The following is a 20308-nucleotide window of genomic DNA, read 5'->3' on the forward strand; positions in this document are numbered from 1 at the left end:
AACTCATAATATATCAAGCGATTTTAACGTGTTTCATGCAATATTTGATAGGACATATTTTATAACGAAAAACTACTTTTGTGTAATATGGCGGCATTTTATAGGTAATTATTTAATCTAATAATATACACATGTGCATACTTTTATTATCAGAATTGTGGATAAATCTTTGACCTAAATTAGGTACTTTTTTTGCTCGTCGTAAAGTTGATATTAAAGGCAGCTCTATACATGGCGCACTTTTAATGATCCGAAAAATTGAAAAGAAAACGATAACCCGTTTTCCATCAGCCTGCATGAATTTATTTTCGAACCGAATGCCTCGTATAACACATTTCAATACCGATTTATTTGTGAACAATAGAATAGGTATAGATTATATTGGAATATCGATTGAAACGTCCCCCAAAACATTCACTTCCAGCTTTAAAGTGAAGTCTGTAATATGCTCTTCTTAAGGCCGGCCGCGAAACTTCAGCTAAGCGACTCAGATTATGTTGGGCTGCAAGCGTGTCCTTTGATCGATTGGCCCCTTTTCAATATCAATCTGCCGGCGAGAATTCGCAACCTTCGATAACGATTCTTACAAATTTATGACCGGGCGCGACTACACTAAAATAAAATAGATTTCATATATTACAAGAGGGTTGCGCAACTTTCTTACGAGTCTGAAAAACATGCGGTTGCAAGTGTCGAAAATTAATCATATTTCACTTTTATCTCATCCTAATGCCGGTCAACGCTTACTTTCACATAAAGAAAGTCGGTTATAGTCTCAGTATTGATTAAACGGCACTGTGGAGACATTTATGTAAGTCGGCATATAAATTCATTTCAGTGTTTACATGCCGCCTGAAATAAAAGAAAGATGATCCTTGATACCAAGTGAAACTGCTCCTAATAAATGAAACGGCCGATCTGGAGAATGCTGCTCACAACTTCTCGAGCAATTGATGACTCGAAAAAGAAGAGATGAAAGACAAAGTTGGGTCACCGTTACATATAGCACATCCAATACATATGTAGGATGCATCCTATGCAGAGCGTGATATGCTTTCCCATTGCAAGGGAGAGACGAAATAATCGTAAAAGAAATGTATTTCAATTAAAAACCAAAAAATATAATTTTGTTTAACTGAGCAAAGCTCATTTAATACTTTAATCTTTTATCTTAAGCGCATGAAAAGCGTTGAACGTTTAGTCGAAGGCTTAAAAAAAAAAAAAAAAAAAAAAAAAAAAAACACATTTTCTTATTTTATACGTGTATGTCGTAGATGTACAGTGTCGTAAATCTGATAATCCCGACGACACATTCATGTAAATACATAAGTGGTTAGTTTTGAATTATGTTAAATAAACACACATCCAGACAACTTGCTCTCTCTCTCCCTCTCTCTTCCTCTCTCTCTTTATCAGAAACTTTATAAAACGAAAACTCATATATGCACTGCACAGAGGCACTTGAAGAGAAATAAAATTCGATGAAATTGCAATTAAAAAAAACGAAAGGGAATAAATTATAGTGAAAGTGGTCATTGAATACTCTGCAGTACAGTTCTTTTTCATGCATTTTAACGAAGTTGCGATAAAAGTAATCAAAACAAGGTAAATTATTTGTTGTTGTTTTTTTTTTTTTGAGGAAATCAGAACTCCCTCTTCAAGCCAAGGATATTTGACTAACTTTTTTTATTTGTTCGTTTAGTTTTGTTTTGTTAAAACGGTTCTTTCTTCTTGCTTATCTGACTAGTAGCGTTCGATTTTGTTTAATTCTCTTAAGGAATGTCTTAACGGGAGATCGTATCTTTCAATCACAAAAAATGCTTTTTTGCGAACTTTAATTCCCACATTCCACTTTATCACCACACATTCACTTGATGATGTCCTGCAATTTACAAGAAACGTTGGAAATTTTCAAGTAGACATGAGGAAAAACACTACAGTAGGACACGGTCCACCATCAAACAGCCTGCACAACTGCGCTTAATACAATTAAGTCATGTCAAGGTAGGAAATGATTGGAAAAGTCATCCAATCCGAACCGTTTTCAATAGCGTTCGCCTTTGGGTCGAAACGCATCGTTGTATCGCGTTTTATCAAAGCATCTCAAAAGATGTGCCTTTTAGATTGACAGATGGACAGGCAAGCCTAGGTGACTTCACATCAACATATTATATACATCCACACTAACTTAATATATCCTTTATCTTAGGTAGTGTAGGATATAATTATTCTCACTGGGCAAACAAGGATGACTTTTTTAATTGATGTCATTTACGTAAGCGTTAGACTAACGTTACACTAGAAATCACTAACCGCATTAAATTATAACTGTATTATGGCGCTGTGACCTGTGTCGCTAATCTTAAGGGAGAATAACAGCCCTTCCCCAAATCGAATAATGCCAATAAAATTATCCAATATCAAATTTATTATAAGGCAAACAAGATTGCTTGCCTTCTGACTTACGGCGGCTTTATGTGTGTTGTTCCGAATCCGGCTGTTAATCTAAAATTATGATCTATATTATTAACCGACGTTCGTTCATCAAAAAGAATAAGTAAAATATCGTTCGCTGTATTTCAATTCAATTCTTTTTAAATTTGCATTTTTAAATAAGTACTTGTAGGGCAACTAACAGCACAAACATACTTTAACATAAACTAAAAATAATTGATTGAAAAATACAGAGTTTTTTTTCCCAAGCACGCTAAAATGACTGCTCTTGAAGGCAGGCGAATATTGATTGAAATTGTGGCAAATTGCCAGAAAGAAGTTCCAGGTCAAAGTAAATACCATTTGTTGTCTGCCTAATGATAAGGAGGTCCATATAAATAAACAAACAAACTTTTTTTTTTTTTTTTTCTTTTTTGAAAAGACTTACGAAGCGGCGGATGAGGCATTTCCCGCAGTATCTATGGAGAGTTTAGCAATTCCTAGTCAATATGAAATAATTGTATTGCTCTTAGCTTTAAATATATTTAAGAATTGTTTAGCAGGAGAACACTATAATAGCTTTAAAAAAAAAAACGATAAGAGAATAATAATATCCAAGGACATTATCAAGTGTATATATGTTGTAGTATTGAGAAAAAAAAAAGCATTTTTTTAAAAAAAACATTAACAAACGGGGAACACTAGAGATATTCTGCGTGGCAAAAAGCGTAATTCGCTCAAATTTGAATTTTAAAAACAATTCTTACAAACTACATATCTGTATCTTAAAGGGCGATCGATGCGATAATTAGTCTAATATTTAAATTAACTTCTTTATCACCGCCCCCGTTCGCACGTCGTGATTAACTAAACAATGACATTTTAAAGAAATTGCAAGAAAAATCGAAGGAGAAACATGAGAATTGTTGAGAAGTTAACGGGTTGCTTGAGCTTTGAAAAATCTTGTCTTGAGAAGAATGCGCCTAACATCTCAGGTATCCGCGGACTCGCATAAAATTAAGTTCGCAAAATCAAATCTTTAAAGCTTAAAAAATGTTTCTTCACCAGCGATAACCGTTATACGTTATATCATTCATCATCATCATCATCATCATCATCATCATCATCAACATTTAAGGCATTAAAGAGAAAAATGTGGAAAAATTCACAGTACTTTTCTCCTTTGTATCGCAAGCGGATATCATAGAACACACCTGGTATTGATTTGCCAAATTCTAGAAGAAGGAGAAGACCACCATACCTTCTAGCGAAGATGATAAATTCTTTAAATCTTCTTTTTATAAGCACCTTAAATATACTGTTCACTGGATCGGAGTAATGTATCGGAATAGGTCTTGGATGACTAAGTAACTAACATTCTTTTACGAGGACGTTAAACGTTCAATATGAAAGGAAATTCGTGGTGTTCGTACAAAAGCCAGGAAATGAAATTAAATCGCTGGCCTCGTTTCAGAAAACACCAATGTCAAAATAGTCCACCAAACGCACTGCAGTTTCCTTCAGGTTTAACACACAGATGCAACTCTTTACAAATCACATCTGGAGAATAGGTTGGTTCATGCAATTTCGAGCTGCGACCCGATGCAATTGTGTCACTGCAAGTAAGTGCTGTATAAGGATATTCGAACAAGTGCTTTCTCGTGCCTTAATTTCCATGCAAAACAATAAATTCATTGTCTTTTGAGATATTAAGGATGTTATTGGATGCTATTTGTCGGAACTTGATTTTTCGATTATTGTGAAGAATTTTTCTCAATTTTTTTAACGTTTTCTGGTATAAATGTTTTTTTGACGCCCACTTGTATATGGAAGCATACTAATAATATAATTTTTTGCTATCCTCCTCTTTACAATGAGACGGCAAACAGGTTGACAAACACGTTTACATCGTAGAGAACTACTTCCTTCACATATCTTGAAATTGAAATAAAACTGACATTTCACATACATACGTCGGCAGCATAAACAATGCACCTTCCCTGCCTTTATTAAATCTCTATGTGAAAATTTTGGCGGTTTCCACCACTTTGTTAGAAATGAAAGAAAAAAAGAAGAAAAACAGTTACATGCTTTCCTTATCACGGTTCTTTTAATTGCACACCGATGCAAAATCTACCCTTTTTTATTTTCTTGGTTAAGAGTAAGCTTAGTACAGTACGCAATCAGGAGGTAATAGGAAAAAAATTTGCAGAAGTTTCCGTCAATTGTTGACTTTTAATTTTTAAATACTCTCTATCTCTAGCGGTTGTTGAACTCTTACTGGGTAGACAAGATTCACTTTAATAAATTTGCAGCATTTTTTCTTTTTTTTTTTTTTGAGCGAAACAAGTAAGAGAGTTAATTATATTTAGCTGTGCGGGAAATTTGCAAAAAGTGAAACAAACTTAATATCGATATTCTATTATTATTACATACATATGCATTATTATTATATTGGGCGGATAAGATTAATTTTGCCCATTTTTATGCAGACATTGAGCGATCACTCATAGGAAGCGCATAGGTAGCGCATTTTTTTTTTCTATTTTCATTTACGTCTTATCCTATTTACATTTGAAAACATAGGAGGTTCTCCCAGTTGCACGATAGGCCTGTACCTATGACGGGTCTATCTTAAGCACTTCTGCGTGACACATAGATTCGCACAAACTTAACAAACGTTAAGTTTCCGATAAGCGGTGTAGCACTTAAGTAAGTTCAGTTGTATACGGTATACGGAGTAAGAGCGTCGCCCATTAAAACTAAATAAGTGGTGAGTATGAAGTGCTAACAAGAAGATAAATGAGTGGCAGCATAATCTCTACCGCCATGTTCACTTCATTCTCTCTCTATTTCGTCATTCTTAGGTTGAGTGTCAGTTGTTCCTCCTGCATGTTTGCTGCAAATTTCAAAATAATTTGTGTCCTTAAACAGAAAGATTCCTCGATAGGTTATAGGAATATTTATTTCATATATAAATATCATAAATAGTTGATATAAAAGTGCCTTGCAATTGATTGCGTTTTGGTCAATGTGATAATAGAAAGTGAAGGTATCTCGAAGACCATTTACGTTACTGCTGAGGTGAATAAATCGTTCCCAACCTAAAAACGATATGCAGGTCCGCAGCTTTGCACGAAGCGATTTTTTAAAATAATATCGGAAGCAGAAGTCTGTGCTTTTTCTTTTATTTATATATTCATTCTTTAATGTCTACTTACAGTACTTGCGGTACAAAGAGGGAATGAACAATTCCGAATAATTTTCCTAATCGCTTTCTGAATAGATTTAAGCTTGTCTGTTTGTTCTGTCGCCTAAGGATAAAATCGGTTAAGAATGCATTGGTTAGCATTGGATCATTTTTTCGACCGCTCTCCATATAACATCTTAGGTGAGTGGTCTTTGAAAAGTTCTTTTATGCTTAACTATAGGATGGTATAGGGTATTGAACAATCGCAATGTATTGCTTTTACTTAGTTCAAATGATCTATAAATGCCAACTTATCATACGCACTAATATTGGATTGGACATATATATATATATATATAATGTTCATGTTACGTAAGTTATGTTACTCACATATTGGGAGCAGTGTCTCAGTGTACTTTTTCGTAAAGTCAACGGATACATTGTTTCTATAAGATTAATAATCGTACACAGTTGGACAAATTGCTTAGTTATAAAGTTTCCTTAATGAATTCATGCATAGTAAATTTGATGCACTTAGGATAATTGGAAAATAGTACAAAAAGGCATTTAAATAGTTTCATAATCCTTATAGAGGTTTTTGTAACAGAGCCACAAAAGCTAACTGTAGTAAAAGCATATTTATTGCCGAACTGCGTGCTAAAGAATCTTTCAAATAGAAGTAAAATCAATTACCGTAAGTAGTTAAACTGTTCTTTAATTAATTTAAAGCAACTTGATTCAAAACGCTCATCGAATTTATAAAACCGCGAATGTGGTTTAACATTTCGCTCGCTCGCTCGCTCGCTCCAATCGCTTGCTATAATTTTGCATAAAATCTTGTGAGAAAATGTTTTATCGTAACATTAATAGCTTAAATCGGTTGAAGAATTTTATTTAGCTGCAAAAATTTATCGACACAGATGCCGTTATTTGTAAGCAAAATTTATTTAAAGATAAGTGATTAACAGAAAGAGACGAAGAGAAATCATTAGATTTTATTTTGTAAGAAAACGAAAACATATTCTAATTAATATCAAATTGTGCGCAGCTAAGAGAATTTTCTTAATTAATTTCAAATAGCACTTCAAATGTTGTTTTGAACTTTCGCTGACTGTTTTGAATTATATGCAGTTCACATCTTTTTTGTCAACGTTTGCTTATCTTAATCACATTTGGATATCGCAAGGATATTGAATAATGTGCGGTTAACTTCACGAAATGCTTTCCCTTTTCTTTTTCTTGCATTATTATATTATAAGCATTTCGTTAACGGAAAATATTATATAATTTTATTTTCCAATAAATTAATTATATTTGAAGTAATGACCTCTTCAGTGAAATTTGACAACAGAGCGGAATTATGGACTCCTTTCGTGCTCCTTTACTGAGCTCAAATGCAACTAATTTTAGATACTACTTTTGAAGATAAATGGAAAGAGCATTTGTTTGTGTACTTGTGCTTTACTCCTAACGTTGCAACATCATTTTTATATCACGATGTGCTAGTCACTTATATGAATCCTGGAAATAATTAAAATGTTTTTGTTCTTCTTTATATTTTCAGTTCATTTTTTCAACTAAGCAAATGCTACAAATATATATATAGAGAGAGAGAGAGAGAAGGACATTTTCAAGAAATTGAAACAATTTGAAATCCATGTAAATTCATGCGATTACTGACTGGTCTAAAATAGAGCGCATCTCTGTCGCAAATTTTGTCCTCGGTTCGGTCCTGCCGTGACTATTCTCTCACTATATGACTGTGAAGCACATCGTGGCATAATAAGATAGATTTGCTGAAAGAAGAGTTCATTTTGATATCATGATTAGCTGCAAATTTTTAAGCCGCGAAACGCAATTTTCATCTTACATGATATTTACGCAAAAAATTGTACCTCTTTCAGGCTAATGTGGCGTCGATAAAATCCTATTTTCAATGAATCGTTTTTTCAGGAATCAAGCTGTCACTCTCTCTCTCTCTCTCTCTCTGTGTTTTTGTGTCGCATTAAGCTTGGTTTGCCAGCATTGAAAACTTTGAATATGAACTCAAAGAGCCTTTAAAATTAAATATTTTAGACTGGAAGCACACAAAATCTTTTTCTCCTTTATGATGTTTCCGCTTTGAAGTTGAATAAATTGAAGGCAATGAGTAGGCAGGCAGGCCTACATAGAAGTTTGTTTTTGTTTTGTTTTGTTTTGTTTTTTTTTGTTTTTTTTCAAATTTAAACATCAAAGAGTTATAAGCCAGAAAGCCCCTTATGTGGGTGCATTCTTAAAGCTTTTAAATGCATTGTAAATACCTGTGCTTTCGAGTGAAAACAATTGATAAAGTAACTAGCAACACCGCCAATGTAAACGCCCTGTAAGGGAACAAAACTCTCTAGGTTCCTTAGAGAATGCAAGTTGAAAATTTCCTACGTCACATCATCTCTTATAGATACACTTGGAACCTTATCATGATCTTATGATTTATCACAAGGTCTTGTAATTGAAGGAGCAATAGTCGCAATAAAACTTAGTTTCAATAACAATTTTGTCAAAGAATATAAGCCTTTCAGGTAAGTCCAGCATCAAAAAAGTGCCTGCTGTCTTGTGAGATCTTTACGATGCGGCTCAAATTACGACCATTTCCCAAAAAAAAAATTGCCTTAAGAAGATAAGACTTACAACAGTGGATATTTTTGTTAGTCATCGTGTTTGCCATGTAGTATCAAGTTTGATGTTTCGTAACGAAACTTATAGCAAAACTCTTCCCTATCAATATTGTGCTCAAGCGGGATTCTTGATTTATTAAAAGCACAGAGAAAAAGACGAGACGCTGTAAGCTTTGCGCGTGCGTAGATCTCAAAAAAAGGTACCAATAATGCACCAACAACACATTCAGAGTATAAAACAATCGCCAAGGCAAAGAAATACTATGGAAGACTAATTTGTATTGTATTCTTATATAGATTTCCGATTAGATTTTCTTCTAATACGATGTCTATAAATTTTCTTTTAAAACTCTTCTATTTACACTTTATCATCACCAAAAGTATGTGATTTGGATTTTAAAGTTTTTAAATTTACAATTAGATGTCAGATCGCCAAAGAGTCACAAACCTTTATAAGTGCAAACTGACATTTACTTGCCCCGCCCATCATGTAGTTCATGGCATCATTGCCATATTGTTCGTAACACGACTGTTAATCGTATATATTTTAGGCTTATTTACGCCACATTTTTTTAACGGCTTGTGTGTAAAATTTCCAAAAAACTCAACAAACATTGCTCGCACTCTCTGGCTATTTATTGCAATTTTTTTTGCTCCCAGGCAGATAATAAGATCTATCTACATTTTTCTAATAATATTTGATTAAAGACGTATAGTTTTACTAATGAGTTTTTCACGTCCACATTTTATGACCGTCAAAGTTCATTCCTTTCACAACAGCGGCCAAAAAAAAATAAAAAATAAAAAATAGTATACATGTCCAGCGAATATGAATATATGTAGGGGTTCAGGCTGAATTTCATTGGAGGCATTGGTAGTGAAAGGCTGACCGGAAAAATAAAAAGTAAATGTCGTCTCGCGTTTATTTATACTTTTCTTGCTTACGCATGCGCATATCAAACGACTTAGGCTAACAAGTCGTCTTATTAATTGTTGTAGATGCGACCGAGACGATGAGTATTCAACATCGGATCACAACACTCGATCGATCATGATAATATTGTTTTAGACAATAGTGATTATTATTAATCTTTTAAGCAGATAAGTCAAATAATTGCAATTGTTGTTGTTTGATTTAGAAAATGTATGAAGAGATATTAAAAATTCATTCTTAATATACACAGCAGTGGAACATTCCACTCCTTATTAGATTCACTATATTTGGGATTGTTTGATAGACGAAAACTGTTCAGTTTTTTGTTAATTGAAAAGAAAATTGATACAAAAAACTTTTATGTCTGGAAGCTTGAGCTAAAACTTTAGAAATGTCAATGTTTTCTCTTTCATGGTATTAAACAAGCAAATTTAAACGTAGACAGATAATTTAAATTTCTTGTTAAATCAAAAATAATTGAAATGATTTGTTTGTCTTTCTCTTGACTTAAAAGATAAAATTCTACGCTAAACGCAACGGGAAAGCTTTTGAAAAATTCCCTCTAGCAAAATTGCTCAAACGGAAAATATTACTACTAATATTTAATACTTTTTTATATTATTTACCTTTCTCAACTTATTTAGTATCGCATCGTAATCCTTGTGCATTTTGACTGCTGGTAACATAATCCTTGTCTTAAACTTTTTTGTTTTTGTTATGAATTCCTGTTTTTCACGAGTTGTCAGGTTAAAAAGTAACAGCGCAATAGCTGTCATACAAGCCCGAGAATCGACTCTTAGTGCTTTGCGTTAATTAGAAAGTCTTAACTGATATTGAATACTAGTAAGTAGTACGCTAAAGTTAATTAACAGTTTCCGGTTACTTCGAGAAGACAGCAGAAGTACATTGAGAGTACATTGTTGCGGTTATAGTTGGTTTTGCTCGTTGACATTTTCATTAATTTATTATCATTATAAGCATATTATTATTATTATTATTATTATTGTTATAGAAGAAACAGTTACGCGCGCGCACTTACACACCAAGCTTTAACGCTTAATTTCTTTTTTTATATAAACTTAATCAAATTCATGAAAGTAATTATGCAGTTATGCAGTCATCCTATAGCATTTATATTCCACTAATGTAACCGATGCACTCGATGCAAATTATACTTGGCTGCCATTCCCATCTACATATGTATGTGTATGTAGGTAAAGAAAAAAGTGTATGGTAGGACCGTTTATATCTTTTATTGTTTGATGCTGTTTTTCTTTCATCTCTCGTTTGCAGCACTTCTCGCAGGCCCGGTTAAAGATTTCTTAATCTCGTGTATTTTGTGTTTTTTGTGTTTTTTGTTTTCATTTGCAAACGACTTATGCGCCAAGTACATATATGTTGTTTTATATCTATGCGTTTACCGTTATTAGAAACACGCGAGTTTAAAGTGCAACAATTTGGCCGATAATTAATGATAATAAGAGCAACAATAACAATAACAATAAGAAGGAGAACGATAATAATTTGACCACGAGTTTATAAAATATTGCAAGAAAAGAACAAAAATTGAAAAAAAGAAAGCAAAGAATTGCAACACAATTATATATCGTTTCTCTTTGCCCGCTGCATTTCATTCATTTCGTTTCGCTGCACCTCTGAGGGGCAGAGCTCGGAGTAATTTTCTATAAGCAGGCAATTCGGAAGTTAAACAAACATTAAAAACTTGTTACAAATTGAATATTTTTTCCTTTTATTTTCATTGCTTTTTGTGTTTGGTCGGTCGGTCGCACAATTAATTGCAAATTTTTATTCGTTACTAATAGCACGGGCAACAGGTCGTATAAGTGATTTTTATGTAAAATTTTAAAGCATTATTTGCTTCAGTGCTTGCTGTTACAAATAACCATACATGTAATCACGAAGGGAGAAATAATTTTTTTTTTTTTTTTTTTTTTTTTTAATGAATTTATGTTTACATTCCCGTACAACAAAAAAGATATTTATATTTAATTTTTGATTCTTGAGATTTTTGAATTTTTTTTAAATTTTTTTTCTTAATTTCTCTTTCATTCATTTTTAACACATTTTCTTTGTAATTTTTTTCCTTTTTTTTTAATTTTTTTTTTTTAATTTTTGACCATTTTTAACATTTATTTATTGATATTATTTATTCATTTATTTATTTCACTTTTTATTCACCAAAATAATTAAGCACAAGGCGCGTACACGTTTTGTATATTATTATTTATTATTATTAATATTATTATTATTATTATTATTATTTATTATTATTATTATTTTTAAAAGTTTCAATTAAACGTTTACACCTCAAAATACCGCCATTGACTGAGTATACTTTTTTTGAACAAAAGCCATTCAAGGCTTATCGTATAAGGTTAGTTTCGTTTCTACTATTTGTATATATTTTGAAATTTATTTTTCTGTTTCTCTCTCGCTCTCTCATCGCTACAAATTCCAGCATATGTTCACGTGTTTTACGTTATAAAAAGCTTTGCGCATATTCTCTTATACGGCAGCTGATTTACTCTCTATAAGTCATACGAACGCTACGTACAAAGTATTTGATGCTTTCCTTTCGAATTTTTCATTTTTGTTTTTGTTTTTGCATTTCCTAACGCTCCTCTATGTGCGATAACAGAAATACGTATGTGTGTTTACGTATTTTATTAAAAACAAATAATAAATAACATGGACTACGACAACATAGATTGACTTATGTTTCGTTTAATCGTCATTTTAAATGGATTTTTTTTTTCTTAATCGTAGCATCGTAAGATTTCCATATTGCGGCCTTTATGTTGGCAATAAATTTAATCATCATAGACGTACTCATGCATATTGCATTAAATGAGTCCACACAAAAAACGCGTTAAATTTAATTTAATAATGAAATTCGCATCAAATGTTGAGAAAACAATGGACGCAAATAAGGATTTTCTTCTACGCGTACCTGTTGGCATTATACCGTAAAAGCGCATCATGCAGTTGAGGATTAAGAAAAGCTCCTTGGTAACGAAATTTAGCATATAAGAGGATTAACAAGAATCTGACTGAACACGAAACGAAATGAAGTCATTACAAGGATTAACAAAACTATTACAACAAAATGTAGTAGTGTTGTCGACTTGTTTAGAGAAAACCACAAGTAAGTAGCCGGTTCAAACCGAGTTCGTTGATGACAGCACGTGAGACAAATAGTGGTTGGTAAAGGGAAAGAATGGTTTTTTTTTAAGAAGACTAATCACTCAGGTGTAGTGCCCACTATTCGCGTAACGCGGCAACGGACAGTAGGAAGTGAGAAAAACGAATCGAAGAAAGAAATAAGGAGACGAGTAGTGGTCGCAGCCTAGCGGAGGCGTGCCCAACCGATAAATGTTATACCTTCACCGACTGAGAGCCCGCACTATAGCTACGACCAAACAAAACTCTACCGCACAGAGATTTGAACCTGCGAACATAAAATAGGTAGTCGCGATTCTTACTTAGCATCTGCACAAAAATCGAGAAAATGGACAACGCCCCCTCAGTGTAATCAAAATTCAATTTTTTCGTTGCCTCTATAACGCGTAGCAGCAAGCTTAAAAAACCCTATAAAGTATTAAAACTTATTCGCTAATTTTAAATTCTGAATGCGGCTAAGTATGTCGGTCTGTTCGCGTAGTATCTGCGGCCATCATTCCCTTCCCCGTATCGCCTACAAATTTGCAAAGGAATTTCAACATGACCCAAACCGGTTAAATGACATGGTTTTTGCTTGTTACGCATAACGCACAACGCATACACCATATAAATTTCCGCTTTCACTCTAACACAGACGATTTAATTCTTTTAATTTTCTTTGGTACCGGTGATGATGCGCCATCAACCGTTGGGCATCAAGTAAAGTGGCTCAGTTTGCTTCTATTGCCCCTATCGCTGTTAAATCTTACACCCATTATAAATAGTCTGGCAACGAATGGCTAGTCCGTAATATTTCATATTCGGCCTTGGTCTTGCCTTCTATACCTACCACCTTTATATTAAAATTGTAAGGACCAAAATACACTTTTGTTTGCTTTTGTGGATCTAGATGTTCGCGCCGATACTACTTACTTTCTTACTTATAATAATCTCCGCGCAGAAAGTTTCAATGGCCGCAGACAAATAAACGGATGGATGGGAAGGCAGAACGCCGGACGGAAGCATGCCTAGATTCAGTTCAGTACTTGATATTGATCAATTATATAAACACTTTATACGGTCTTCGAGCTTTCTATATTGACTAAAATTAAATGGGCGTGGCCGTTTTTTTTATTTTTTATTTTCGGGCATTTATTGGAAGATCACTTGCAGACTATATGTACATATATACAGGTATATATATATATATATATATATATCTTTGCAAGTAATAAGCAAGTGGGACGCGGATGCATGCGGTGTCACGTAACGCTTTACTAGAAGTGTTTCCTCTGGTCCATTTCTAATAAAAACATATATGCAAGAATTCTCAACATTTTTGTCAGATTTGTAGCTAATAGCTTCAGTTTAATGACCAGCAGAATGTTTACAACGGACATTATAAAGACGTACTGACAGGCAGACAGCCAGGTATTCTTAAAACGATTTACAACTTAATTCTGATTAAGTATGTATGTATACATGCCTTATGGCTGTCTCTAGAGCGGCCTTTGGAGTGTTGCAAGCCTTGTAACAAAATTCCTGGGTAATGGGTGTAAAATATAATAATAACGAAAACCACTCGCAGGCGCAACTAAATTTTAAGGGATTGATAATATTTGAATATATTTGAAAGTTAACTTTGTACATATGTATGAATGGTGATAAGTTCCCTAAACTATGGTTTGGTATTGATTAAATCGAACGAGCCTTGTTTAGTTAGCAAACCGAGTAAAACTTTGTAAAGATCTATGGCCGATAGGATCGAATAACCTAAACTACGGAATATCTCGAAAGACATATATTCAAATTTTCAATTCAATTGATCAAAGGAAACGTATATATGCATATATTATACATATTAAATACCTACCTATATACACATATATATATAAATATTGCATGCATAGAAATATTGTATGATATGGCATTCAAGAAATGCAATGTTCGCCATACAGATAACATAATGTATATATGTATACAATAGTGCAACAGAATATTAAGCATACACTGAAGTGTCGAAAGCAGATGCCACTTGAATGCATTGTCCGTTAATACTTTACGAACATCAATGTAAAGTACCATAAAAAGTACCAGGCTGAAAATAAATGGGTTTTCTCGGAATTTCGCTCTTATGCCACGCATTAATGTACGTATAAGCAGGAAATGAATTGCAGTTAGCTTACACCGAAACAATTCGCACTTCTTACCTATACCCTTTGCACTTTTTTAGTTTCGCACTAATCAATGCAATCAAATTCAATTCTATCACCTATCACCTATCATTGCAACGTTACCGAAAAACATAACACTTTTACCCATAAGTTATCTAAAGAACTCATGTACCTCATGCTTAGGATGCTAATATTATGCAACATAATAAATATTTGCTTATAAGTAAAGGATTTATTTTTAACATTGTTGGCGAACTTAAGACTCTGTGCACTTAATTTTTCAATTTATTTAAAACACGAACAACAATAAGAAAGTACTTGATTTCAAGAATTTTCATATTCTAGGTAAATTTTTTGTGACCGTAAGAGTATTTCGAAATTAGATTTAAGAGAGAGATGCAATTTTCCTATTTACTCTGATCACGACCAATATGCACTTTATAGGGGCTCTTGTACGTTAGTAGACCATTAGTAGAACTTAATGTACCCTTTGTAATGTGACAAAAAAAAAAAAAAACAAGAAGAGAAGAGAAGTGAAAAATAAACCAAAGTATGAAAGCAGATTGTTCGGTTGTATGTGTTCGCTTACTCTCGCTTACCATTACTTTTCTGTAGAGCACATATATCAATTTACCAGTGCAACACAGGTTGTGTGGTTATACTTGTAAGTATATTTTTTTTTATACTACGATTGTTATAAACTGAGAGCATGTTAAGTGTCTTCAATGATATATCAGTGGAATACAAAAGAGAAACAAAACGAAGCAAACAAAACTCTCAACACAATGGGCTGGTAATCCTCCTTAAGGTTTATACATCTAGACCCAGACTTGTGGGAAATATGCCATTTAAGCATAAGCTTAGAGTTTAGCTAAGGCTATTAAACGGAATCCGTCAAGTAAATCCACTAGTGTTCCACTAGTGTGCATCCCTATGATTCATCATATTAGGCAAATACCAGGCACCGACTTATATCAGTCAACGTCGTATAAACTTGACGCTAATTTTCACGTTTCAATTATCGGCCGTCAACATCGAGTAGAGTGTCGAATCATTGCTGCATCGAGTGGCGCGTGTAAAGCTGTCGACTATGTATACGATTTTCATCGACGACAAAATTTATATCGAATAATGTATACGAAGGGAGAAAGAATAAAGCAAAATATCATTACGAAACGCACATACTTGATACGATTAAAAATAATATGAACACTATCTAATCCTAACAGTGACGGAACTTCCACAATGTTGGCCAAAACACATACTTATTTTCCATACTTTTTATCTTCCGCTGAAATAATTTGCTTAGAGGACTACTGCAATGATCTCACAAATATGGTGCCATTTTTGCCTGCATGAAAAAACAATTTTCGACTCGAGAATAGTAGTGGGCTCATAGGAACTCATAAGACAAGACTAGCGTGTCAAATGCGCATTGGTCATCGATTGCCATAAACCGATCCCAGATTACATCACATAAGCTGATAAGATTCGTTGATTTCAATCAACTTTACATATGTTAGGCCATCGAATTTGTAAAGCTTGCAGTTGGTGTGCTTAAGGGAAGGTGGAAGTGTCATCGAGTCAATCGGGCTTTATGGGTTTAATGGGCCATGTCATTTTTTTCTCCTAAGTAACCTCCTAAGTCAAAAGATATGCAAAAATGGATACGACTTTTTTGCCATTACACATCCGATATACAAGAATGGAGTGAAGATCGAAGAGACAGATGACGCCCTAATGCGCCAACATAACACAAATATTTATCATGTATGGCATTTTGTCGCGTGATCAACGCGTTTACGCATTACTTCGTTTGGGTGTGTGTGCACCAAGTCGAAACTTTGACACCATTTGGAAAACACTCCTGGCGAATCATATCGATTGCTTCGAGAAATTTGTAGTGAATGTCGTCTATCACAAGATAGGTGCGAACAATGGTCGCGACATTCCAAAGGTGATGCTATGAATGTTACACACAGAGAACCCGGATAATCTATGGAAAAACGCTGTTACACAAAGTTAGTCGCAGAGGAAATTAGCGGTCGACGTGAAAAGATTTAGAAGTTCGGCAGATAAATACAACACGAACTGTAGGTAGATATAGAGGCGCAAGAACACATACGAATTGTTCGAAGGATGAAAAAGGGAATCGGTTATGCACGTGATTGTTCGTGGGAAGGGAAAGTGGTTTTATTTTGGGCAGTCCATCATCAGATCAGCAAGCGATTATGAGTAGATACAGAGGCATGATCCCATATCGGTCGAGCCATGGTCCATTTCGGACGCTGCTCTGCATTTGGTGAAAATGCAAGAGTTTGGAGAGTACGCTAACGCTATCAACAATAATTGATAAATTTAATCGGTTAGTCATTGTTAATGCATTAGACAATTGCTAGGGTGGTGGTTCTCATCAGACTAACAGAAAAGGCAATATTTCCTCGCATATGGCAAAAGCGTTTCACGGTACCTTGAAACTACTTAACTGCGAAACGCTAGCCTGTGCGGCTTGCTCACAAGACTTGATTGCTTCCAATTACAACACACTTGCTGACCTACAATTTGATTCGCCCGAAGATGTGGGAAATTTTTTTTTTAGCGTGACCTCCGAAAATTAGGCGAGGTAATTAACTATGGGTCACTATCGATAATATTTCTGAATTGAAGGTGATTTAAAAAAAAAAATATAAAAAATAAAAAAAGGAAAATAAAAAAAAAACAATCACAATTTTATGCTTGTGCACGTGGTAACAATCCATCCATCCAAGAATGTAAATATTCTATGAATTAAACTTAAGTTTTTCTTTTCTTTCATTGAAGAGATATGAGAGATGAGGAGAAAGCTTTAAACTCAATGTAATTAATTCCTATAAACCGAATAATAAGTCAGAATACATTAAATTTTATAGCCTGCAAGAAGAATATTTGCCTTAATGATAAAACCGATAAATGCAAGAGCAATCGTACAACAAACATACCAAGACACATTTTCTAAATAACATCTTTTGTGTATTTAATTACTTTCATTTGCGTTGTTCTCTTCTTTCTTATTTGCTTTGTTCGGGAGACTCATTAGTGTAGCAATCTCCGCTGTTGTTACCTCTTACGGTGAAATAACATTTTATCACATGCAGGAAATAAAGTCGGCGGTGCAGGAGAGAATCGCATTTCCATCATAAACATTTATAAAAACAACAACAACAACAGCAGCAGCAGCAATAATAAGAACAACAAGAACAAGAAATAGTAAAACGTAAAAGGAAAACAATAGGATACTAACAGAAATTAAATGCAAATGAATGTCAATATGAACAGAATCGTTAGAGTAGGTAGAAAGTGAAACGAAGGCATAAAATTACGTCATATGAAAAAGTATTAAGCCCCATGGCATATAATTTAAAATCAATGTAGCAAAAGTCAAACATAACTCGAGTTTCATTATCATATCAAATAGAACATCATTTGTTAATCTGCGCCGAAAGATCATAGGCGACAAAGAGACTCAGAGACTTGAGAGAATTGCGCTGTAAAATGTATTTGCCCAAAGCATCGCTGGTTGTTGCAGAAATTTGTTGTAGAAACTTTTTAAGACTTCACTTAGATCGAATAAATATAATCTTCTAAGTCAAATTTCCATTGACCCTAACTGAAGGCTATCTGAAGGCATTACCGAAAAGACAAAGAAACTAATCATGGCTTTGTATATATTTCAATATTGGTTGCATTGGGAAGCAAATTTCGAGCCTTATCGGTGGACATGTTTGAAAATTCAAATATTTGCAAGACATGCATTCATTCAATAACAATTTGATTTCTTTTCTTCTCCTTAAAAATATCTATGCAGACGTCCTATGGGGTCTTCAAGTCAACGCACTCTCCGCTGTTGGATATTTTTAGCAGGAGAAAAAACAAAGAGAAAAAATTTATAAAATACTTTTGCAATTTAATTCTAATTAAAATGAATTTTTCTCCGCTTCGCTCTTGCGTTCGCTATATTTCATCGGTTACGAAAGGATATAACAACGAAAATTTACCTTGTGACCTAATTTCTCGCACATTGAATGCATTTCATCTTCATTTCTCATTCATTCCGACATCAGAGAAGAAAAGCGATTTAATAAATATTAAAATTGTTTTGTTGTTGTCTCTCAATTTTATACTATACTATCACTATACTAACTAAATGTCGATGACATATTAAAGTAATAAAGTCAAATGTAAATATGTATGTATGTATGTATGTATGTATGTATGTATACTTTCATATGCGTATATGTTAGTTATGTTATATGCAAAGCACAAAAATGATTATGTTTAAACTAACAAATTACACATGCTTTACATTACGGTTGTTTAGTTAACAGAGATAGAATAACGAGGAAGAAGTGTACGGAGTGCAAGCGTACACAGTACACACCAAAGCGAAATAAGAAAAGCAAAAGAAATACACAAAATGAACAGACTAGACTGAAATAGACCAAGCAGCAGACCATAGTGAAAAAGCATATGTTTACACAACAGAACAACAATCACACATAATAAGAAAAGTTGCAAAAAAAAAAAGTAAATAAATACGTTTACGTAGATAAAGTAACGTTCTGCAACATATTTACAGATATACACACACGCACGCATATATATTTATATATATATATATATATATATATATATATATAATATATGCATATGTATAAGTGAATAGATGGCATTTCATTGTGTATGCGTGTGTTTGTGTATGTTAGGTATGTGTGTGTATTACATGTGAATGGTTATTTTCCACTTTACACTATCGTAGATCTTTCAATTTGTCTCATCTGAAAACAGTTTTACACATAAAATGTACATAAAAGCTCATTCATATATGGCACATGGATGTGAGCTAATGTTTCCTCCAGTTTCCTGCTTACAACTATAATGCAATTTCATAACAACAAGGATTTATTGAATAAATGTTTTTACCTTTGCTATGATTAACGTCGCCTTCAACGAATCGACAATTGTCAGTCAGATAGATCGATCAGACTATACTATAACATGAAAACCAAAAATAAACAATTTTTCGGATTTTTCAACACTTTCCGTTCTTACGAAATGAATCGCCTTATGCTAACGATGCAAGACGATTAACAGCAATATAAATAAATATGAAAATTGTAGCGAGAAGAAAAAAAAACGAGAAAACTTTTCACTACACACAATAATATGTTTATGCACTCGCGTACAGAATTCTCTGCTAAGTCTGTGCAAGGGTCTCCTCGTAAGGCTCGTCATGCATCTTCTATCTATATGTGTGTGCGATATGCAAGTGTCGACTTTTCATAAATATGTATGCATGAAAACATGTTGTCTGGTGGGTGTTTTTAGTTTGTCTTCTTCTTGCTTTTCGTTTTTTAGAGTAAACATTATTGTGCAACTTTTCTCTTTTCGTATACGATATCTGAAGTACGATTGTACCATATCTCTGTCATTCTACTTGTGACATTCCGGTATAGAAGAAACAATGGATTTGGGGGGAAAATATTAATTTTTCCATCGCTTCGAATCGATGCGATTTAATCCGACTTTTCATTATTCGTCTATTCGTCTAATCATTCATTCATCCATCTGTTCAAATATTAGTCCGTCTGTCTTTTCATCTGTCCACCTCTGAGTTTATCTGTCGATTCTCGATTCTGTCCGTCCATCTTTCCACCTATCTATCTATTCGCCATTCGTCCATTGTAAATTCGTTGACCGTTTTATG

The 20308-nt window shown here is 33.7% G+C and overlaps 1 protein-coding gene across 2 annotated transcripts in view; it reads right to left on the bottom strand.

Annotated features, from left to right (window-relative positions):
* The window catches only part of LOC119644242 (teneurin-a), a 444303-nt gene extending 433133 nt beyond the window's left edge, over nucleotides 1-11170 (bottom strand). For both annotated transcript variants that reach the window (XM_038043783.1, XM_038043776.1), the window contains exon 1: nucleotides 9838-11170. The gene's annotated coding sequence lies outside the window, so the exon portion shown is untranslated. The remainder of the gene's footprint in view (nucleotides 1-9837) is intronic.
* Nucleotides 11171-20308: the final 9138 nt, after the last annotated feature.

The sequence above is a fragment of the Glossina fuscipes genome, unplaced genomic scaffold, assembly GCF_014805625.2.
Source record: "Glossina fuscipes isolate IAEA_lab_2018 unplaced genomic scaffold, Yale_Gfus_2 0, whole genome shotgun sequence".
NCBI classification, from domain to species: domain Eukaryota; kingdom Metazoa; phylum Arthropoda; class Insecta; order Diptera; family Glossinidae; genus Glossina; species Glossina fuscipes.